We start from the raw sequence: 8817 nt of genomic DNA, 5'->3' as shown, positions 1-8817 counted from the left end.
TCTGTTAAGGATGCTACGTGTAGCTCAAAACCATCTGCACATAGACAGGATTAGGAACCTTTCAAATGCAAAGTCACAAATGCATGTATGAACATAAATATTTATTAGATTAAACTTGTCTATAATAGTGCATAATCAGTCAGTGCATCTGTTAAGTTGCTATTCTCAGTATAAACAGTTTAACCCCAGAGAAGTTAATGTTCTCTAGGAGGCTATGCAAAACCAAAATGTATTTGTTTTGAAACTAGTCCTATTAGCTTTGCAAAGTTGTCTGAGAATATTGGTCTGGTTTGTCAAAGGACACCACTCTGAAGGAAAAAGACAGTTACTGAATAAGCCAGGAAACGTTAACTATACAGCTTAAATTACAAGGGAATATTCCATAACATTCCAAAGGTAATATTCTATAGCTTCTGATGCATATTTAGCTCTTTTCTTTAACTAGCTAGCAAACCATCAACATAATTTATAATATTAAAGCCATCTCGGCATCACTCCTGGACACTTTTATATCACACAGTTGTTGTGACCTCTGAAAAGCCAAGTAAAAGTGTTTATCCTATAAAAGTGTTTGTTTACCTCAATGTGCTGGTGATGCACATGAAGTCACAGTGACACAAAGAGAGAGGTTGTGCAGGTGAGCAGTTTGGCCTTGGTGATGATCACTGGATTCTTTTTCACCTCTCTATCTTCCAGGCTAGCACAGGTGTCACTTTTAGCTTCCGACCACATTCTCAGAGATTTTCCACGGTACTGAACATCTTGTATTTAATAATGCTTTGCACTGTAGCCACTGGAACTTGAAAACATTTAGATATGGTCTAATAGCCCTTTTCCTGACTTGTGAACCACAACGCACAGCCACAGGTCCTTAGTTCCTTTGTCTTAACCATGACTGTCCACAGACCAACTGTAGAGAGCTGTTTTTTCACCTGTTGATTAAAATAGCTGTTCCCAATGAATCAGGGTAATTAGGATGCTTTAAAACAGCTTAGACTATTTGAAATGGTATTGAACTTTGGATTTTCCCATAGACTGTGAGGCAAAGATGCCTCACAGAAGTTGCAACTTGAAAATGAGCTGATGTGAGCACTGACCACTGAGACGGTCAGGCCGTGGGAAGAGGTTGCTTCACAGGTCAACATGCAAGGGGAGGCAACAAGCGTGAAGATTGAGGCCACTCATACGTGCAGCAAGTGTCATGGTAAGTCAAAAGGAGAAAATAAGACACTAGAAGGTTTCAGAAAGCACGGTGCAAAAATGATGAAATTGTCAAGCTACAAAGTTGATGTGCAATACTTGCAACAAGATTGGGCTGTGTAGTAGGGTGTGCAGGAAGAGGACCATCATACATTCTTGGGGTTGTAAGTAAAGCAGACGTAGGATCAGACCAATGGGACATCAAGTTGTTGGGCTCCAATCTGGTTGCAATCAAAATAGGCAAATGGGCCCATATGAATACCATCCGCAAGGAGTTTTACCATCTTACCATCAGTTTTCAAGGTCAAAGCAACTTTGGCTCCATGGTTACTCAATCACCCAGCCATAAATTAGGATGAACCTAAACACCATAAGCTTATCACCACCTTCAAAGGCAGGGTTCAACATCCCTACCAGGAACAAGAGGGGGTCATAAATTTCATTGGTGCCCTCAGACTTCTTACAACCCTAAGGCAGAATAATTCTACATCCTAAAAACTCTTCATTTCAAAAGTGCCACAGGTTTTAAATCACCACCAAGTAAACAAACTTCCCAGAAGTGCTTGGAGGACTCTTTGCTTGTCCTCATTGGACAATATTTAGTCAAGTTATTGAATTATGAAATAAAAAGATATTTTTGCTATAGCTTGACAGTGCCATCCAGCATCATGGAATGAGAAGTACTAGCCTTTTAAGTCTCATATGCAGCATATAAACCTCGCCAATAACCAACAGTAGTGTAAAATACAATATGGTATCTGTTCTTCAAATGGGGTAACAAGTTCAAGTAATGTCCACTCAGCTAATGTGACCCTTGCTGTTTGTTCTCCAACTGTACATCTTTTGATTTATTTCATTTGCATTCACGTTATTCTTTTGTTTTCTTACTTAAGCAGTTAAAAAGTTTAAAAGATTAGATGGTGAATCAAATAAAGGTCAATAAATCTAATGTGTCAAGACAAAGGAGAGAACTTCCAGGAGACCTCCAGGATCTATAAATATTATATAAACCAACTGAAAATTATTTTTAATTCAGAAATGTTGGCATGTACAGTAAACATACTCAATACTTGGTCTGAGCTCCTTTTGCACAAATTACTGCAGCAAGGCGGCATGGCATGGAGGCGATGAGCCTGTGGCACTGCTGAGGTGTTATGGAAGCCCAGGTTGCTTTGACAGCAGCCTTCAGCTCTTCTACATTTTTGGGTCTGGTGTCTCTCATCTTCCTCTTGACAATACACCATAGATTCTCTATGGGGTTTAGGTCAGGCGAGTTTGCTGGCCAATCAAGCACAGTGATACTGTGGTTATTAAAGCTGGTATTGGAACTTTTGGCAGGGTGGACAGGTGCCAAGTCCTGCTGGAAAATGAAATCTCCATCTCCAAAAAGCATGTCAGCAGAGGGAAACATGAAGTGCTCTAAAATTTCCTGGTAGATGGCTGCACTAACATTGGTCTTGATATAACACACAGTTGACCAACACCAGCATCTCACTAGATCTCAAGATTATGTGCCTTTCCACTCTTCCTCCAGACTCTGGGACATTGATTTGCAAATGCAATGCAAATATTCATCTGAAAACAACACCTTGGACCACTGTCTGGACCACTTGGGTCCAGAACAGTCCAGTCCAGTAAGACTTGTTAGTAAGATATGGCTTCAACTACCTCCAAACAGAATTTCACCACTAAGACACACTTTGGAGACAAGAACCAAAAGCCACAGGGGCCACAGTTCCAGACTAAGGCCTTCAGAGCTGTAAGCGAGTTGCTTGAAGCAACTGAAGACTCTGGTTTGTCCTCTGACATTCACTGCTATTTATGTACTATTCATGGGTTCTTAAATTTATCAAAGGAATGAAAGGTTCAGAGCTACTGTGTAAAAATATTATTGAGCAAACCTATGAACAAAAATCACTTTCTACTGAAGAGGATATTATACATGTTCATCCAGAAGAGCAAGACAAATTTATCTCAGCTAATCCATGCAACAATGGGTCAAAAGTGGCTGGAGTAGCAAGTCTCTCCTTGGTGCCAAAGACAAACCATATCATGGAATTCTCCATCGGTGAGAATGGCAATATATGTGAGAGTCAAATTTCAGCTGCTCACTTGCAAAGTCAAAGATATTTGTAGAGGACTCTCTTAAGCCTGTGGTTGTGAAAAGGCATGGTGGATTCCGTTTTTTCACTCGGATGACACCTACAATCTGTGTTCACTGGAAGGTAGGGATAATGTTTTACACTAATCATTTGATGTCATGCACTGTTCCATAAATCAGTGAAACATTTGGTTATTTTATAGCTTGTTCTCATTTTTGTCAGTTTGTTTTGTTTAATGTTTCCTCTTCAAGAAATCAAATGCAAGGAGCGCTGCTGGTCTGGTACCTGATGGCCAGAAGTCTTGCTCCTCCTCTGCACATCTTCAAGAATGTAAGTCAGAATGCTCTGAGAGGGGCACATAGTTATACCAGTATTCTAACATTTAATTAGCATGAAGTTTACTGTAGTTCTAATAAATATTATATTTTACAGCTTCACACCTTGAACCAACGGCTTCTACATCGTCAAGAAAAAGACGTCGCAACCTTTTGTTCCAGATGTGCTCAGCAATTTCCAAAGCCCTGCCAAGGCCTTTCAAATGCATGGGTAGAGCATCCTAAGAACTGCTTTATCAAGTCCTTTATGTGTTTATTTATTGACCACTGTTACCAGGTATTGTTAAAATATTTCAGGAGTCCTGTGTTTGTTACGGTAATCAAGTCCTTGAGTAATTTGTGGATAGTAAAATAAATAAAGTACAGCTTGCACAGTGATCCTTTATTCGTGGTGGTGACACAAGACTACTCCTTATTTTAAGTCTGGGCTTAAACTCTGGTAATGGCCAATTTAGGATTCTCACAGATTATGAGGAGAGTCAGATTAATTCATAGGGAAACTTCCAGCAAGGCAGTAACAAAGGCTTGTGTGGGGGTTGCCAGACAACATGCTACAAGTGGAAAAATCAAAAGCTCTGTTGTCTTAAAGGTCAAAAATGACCCACCACCACATTTAACTGAAGAGAGCACATTTAACCACTTAATTATCTTTTTTTAACACTAAATTTGATGACTTTTCCTATAGTGCATCCAAGATTGGATAAAGTGCTGTGACAGAAATCACATTAACGTTAATTGTTTGTAAACTGAACGGTTCAAGATCTGAATTCACAAAAATATGAACACTCATTCAGGACAACACTGCACACACATAATTTAGGCCCAACATCCACATTGAAGGGACTGCTCGGCCTAGATGTGGAACAATAAAAATGGACTGCTACTAGCTGGGCGCCCAATGGAGAATGGGTTCTTCCTAATCTCTCCCTGGAGTTTTTCCTTGCCATGGTCATTTTTTACGGGGTATATACAGAATATCAAGACAACATGAGGGTTAAGAAAAAACAAACAACAAATATAAAACAAATATAAAAACAAATATAAAATGTTGTACACATGAAAAGCTTGTATTAATATACAGAATCCACTGCCATTTTGTTATGAACCACTCATTTTATAGATGGCTGCAGACTTGGCAAAGACTAGAGTAAACTAATTGAAGACAGGAACATGACACAGATGAAACATGACAAACGAGGGGCTGAACAGACATGGAACAGGTAAACAATACAAGGAAGGGGAACACTAAGGGTGAGAAGTGTCCCACCCCGCGGAGTGCTCTGACCCAAATGGGCAGCCAGGAGAGGAAACTGGTTGGGGCAAGGGAACAGGATTGAGGAGTAGAGCAAACGTGGGGGGTCTGGTTGAGACATAGGAATGAGCCTGGGGGAGACAGAGCGGATAACGGAGGAAGACAGATGGAAGTCAAGAAGAGAGGGGTCTGGGAGTAGGGGAAGAGGTTAACACAATGGTAAGAATCCTCAAGATGCCAGAAACAAAATGGATAAATGGATAAAACCTAATAGTACAGATAGATCATGGACTGATTTAGAACAAGCACTATGTAAAGATATACAAATATCCAATTTACCATTTATCAGCCAAACAATTAAACATCACCCATGTTTTTATAATACAACTGTGGCCACAACTCTGACAGCCTGGTGGAATTTTCACAAACTAACAAACTCAGCACTAACACCAACCATCCACTCACCCATCTGAAATAACCCGGACTTTACAATTAATAAAAAAACATTAAATTATCTATCATGGGCTAATAAGGGAATCACACACCTAAAACATCTGTATAACAATACCACACTGATGTCACTACCACAAATAACCCAGAATTACGGAATCGAAAGAACTCAGTTCTTACAATATCACCAGTTAAGATCACTCATCAGTTCAAAAATCAATCCAACTACTCTAGCCCTCTCTACACCAATCTCAGAACTTCTTAACATTAATACAGCAAATAAAACATTATCCAAAATATATAAAATTATATCTCAATTAAATCTTAACATGAGCCTACCGTATAAGCAATGGGAAGAAGATTTATCATCAACTTTTAATACCAACTTTTGGATACAGATATGTAATAATAACTATAGCATTATCACAAATACTAATTTACAACTAATCCAGTATAAAGTTATCCACCGAGTACACTATACCACATACAAAATGTATAAAATGGGATTCACAAACTCACCAAACTGTACACACTGTAATCAGAACACTGTTGATAATTATATCCATGCTATGTGGCACTGCACTCCAGTTAACCTGTTTTGAAATGAAGTCACTACTCATCTATCTCAAGCACTAAATACCCAAATTCATCCAACACCTTCATTATGCCTACTAGGGGACATATCAACCATTAGCACAACACCACAAAACAATAGAACAATCCTAATGTCGCTAGTCATTGCCAAAAAAGTCATCCTCATGAATTGGAAAACAAAAAATAACATAAACATCAATCACTGGAAAAATCTTCTAATATATTATATCCCCCCAGATACACATTTAGAGCCTACCATAAATACAGATACAGACTTAATCTAGACACAACTAACTCAAATATTACATCACAACATAAGCAAATTCAACTGTAGCAAACAAATCACAAGTTCATGATTAAAGTACATTTCTATCTTTTTATAAGCAATATGGTATATTATATATTATTGTATTATATTATGTTATATTATAATATACTATATTGCACTATATTATACCATATACATATTATATATCTGTATAACCCCCTCTTCCTTTTGTTTCTGTCCCCCTTTACACCCCCCCTTTTCTTCTCCCTTTATACCCCCCCTCCCCCCCATTTAAAATGTGCTAAATTTATATATGTTTTTATGATTGAATAAACAATAAATAATAAAGTATCAATAGTCCTCCGAAGAGGGGGGTGGTGGTGGGAAAAAAAAAAAGATGCCAGAAACATGCACAGGGACCAGATGGACAGTTGCATGGCTGGACGGGTGCAGACCCCAGCTCCCTGGTGGCCGGTTGGTGGCTGGGGATCGACTCCGGGGGGACTGCTCATGCCGGCCACTTTCTGGGCTGGGGGGTCGGGGCTGCCGGCCTGGGATGTTTGTGTGTTTGCCCTGGCTGGCGGTGGTGGGGGGTGCTTGGGTGGCGCTGCCTCTGGACTCTGGGGTGCAGGGACGGGGGTGCGGAGGGAGCAGGTGCTGGCCCTAAGGGGGGTGGCTGGTCTCCCCTGCGGGGTTAGGTGGCGAGACCCAGGGCCTGGTGCCTGGGGCCACCCGACCCCGTGCTGGGGTCCTGCCCGTGCTGGGGGACCTGCACTGCTACGGGCGCACCGCTGGGTGGGGTGGGTCGGTCGACCTTGTGTCGGGGCGTCGGGTCTGGGCTTTTGGGCTCTGAGATGCCTGGGTGGTGGGGGTGGGGCGGTGGCTATTGGGGGGATCTGGGGCAGGCCGGGGGGCGCTGGGTTCCGGACTCAGACCAACACATCTTCACCCTGTTGATGCCTGTTGTCGTTGGATAACTGTGCAATTGGTATGGTTGTGGGTGCTTACATGGGTGTGTTGGGTATATAGGACAAACGTGTGTGGGTGTATATGTGTGTGGAGATGTATATATGGGATGAATGTGTGTGGGTGTATGCGTGTGTGAGAGAGAATATGTGTTTTGGCTGCTCTCTGCGGTGGGGGTGGTGGGGGTCTGGGCTTGGATGCGGTGGCAGAGTGTGGTGTCCCCCTGGTCTCCCCGGGTCGACAACTCTCTGCCTCGGGCGGGGGGGCAGTGAAGCTCGGTGCCTAATGAGCCAGCTAGCAAGCTGGCTCTCCTCTTCCAGAGGACCATTTCCTCTGGACCCAAGCATTCCCACCATACACCCACCCACCCACACACACACACACACACACACACACACACAGTCCTTGTACATTTAGGATCCTGGGGCGCAGGCATGTTATCCAGAGGTTGACGAGGTGGGCCATGCATATACACCAACACCTACACACAACACAGCACTGGGGGTGGAGGGGTGGGAAGGCCTTCCTTCACCTGTTTCCTGCCCCCTGCTGGAGCGGGGGTGGGTCACTAGCGCGGAGCTGGGCTGGTGGCGTCCTGGGACTGCTACCGGTCCTTGCTGGTCCAGCCATTCACCCCCGCCGCGGAGGGTGTGTTGGTTTGGATGAGTGTGTGTCTTTGTCCTTGTCTCTTTTTGTACAGGTAGATGAAGGAGTACATGTTGGGGGGGAATATATGGGTGTGTGTGAATATATTGGGGTGAGGGTACATTTGGGGGTGTGTATATGTGCGCAGGAGTGTATATGGGTGTGGTCGAATGTGTGGAGGATTTTATGTTGGGGTGAATGTGCATGTGCGTGTAGGTGTATATGTGTGAGGGTCTACGTGTGCGGGTGATGATAGGGGGTATATAAGGGGTTGTGTGGGTGTATAGGGGCGAATGTATATATGAGTTTGAGTGTATGAGTGAGGACGGCTGGTTCTGGGTCGGGGGCTGGTCGTGCCCCGTCCACTCCCAGCTGCTCCCCTGTGGTTACTGCTCCGCCCCAGAGGGGCTTAGTGCTCCGGCGTTGAGAAACTTCACTGAATGTGAAAGTAGAGGCGCTCCTGAATGAGGTAGAGGTGCGGAAAAAATGTTTGTTTGACACGTTGTGGCATTACGGCAAAGCGCAAAAGGTCTGAGTGGGATAGCGTGTGTGAAGCTTTAAATGTTGTGGGGTCAGAATAATGCACACTGGCAGAATTATATAATGCACCTAAAAATATCAGTGATGCGCTCACTAGCATCAGCGACTCAATAAAATAATTGGTTAAAATTTGCGCTGCGCATTAATTTGTCCTGGCTCTGGGTTCGCTGGGTGCACAGCATACCTGTGCGCAACATTGTGCAGGACCCCACATGCCTTCACAATACGACACACCTTCTCTGGCTGATACACGAGCATCACCCGATGAACAAAAGAACAAAAAGGCATTGTTCTGTGTTTTTACACTGAAAACTGCATTTTTACACTGATAACTACTAAATAAAAACTCAAGACCCTTAAAAATATATACAATCCTGTTATAAAACAAGAAATTCTTGTAATTTAAATTTACAGACTTTGACTGTATATTTAAAGGAGTTTTATTTTAAAAAGTCATTTTCCTGT

The 8817-nt window shown here is 42.5% G+C and overlaps 1 long non-coding RNA gene across 1 annotated transcript; it reads left to right on the top strand.

Annotated features, from left to right (window-relative positions):
- LOC143501896 (uncharacterized) lies at positions 1-3962 on the top strand. Its single transcript, XR_013126987.1, has 3 exons — positions 1-1204; positions 3554-3632; positions 3735-3962. It is a non-coding gene; the product is annotated as an uncharacterized LOC143501896 (long non-coding RNA).
- Positions 3963-8817: the final 4855 nt, after the last annotated feature.

The sequence above is a fragment of the Brachyhypopomus gauderio genome, unplaced genomic scaffold (assembly GCF_052324685.1).
Source record: "Brachyhypopomus gauderio isolate BG-103 unplaced genomic scaffold, BGAUD_0.2 sc175, whole genome shotgun sequence".
Classification (NCBI taxonomy): domain Eukaryota; kingdom Metazoa; phylum Chordata; class Actinopteri; order Gymnotiformes; family Hypopomidae; genus Brachyhypopomus; species Brachyhypopomus gauderio.
Note: the sequence above shows the minus strand (reverse complement) of the source record. Positions and strands in the feature narration are given on the sequence as shown.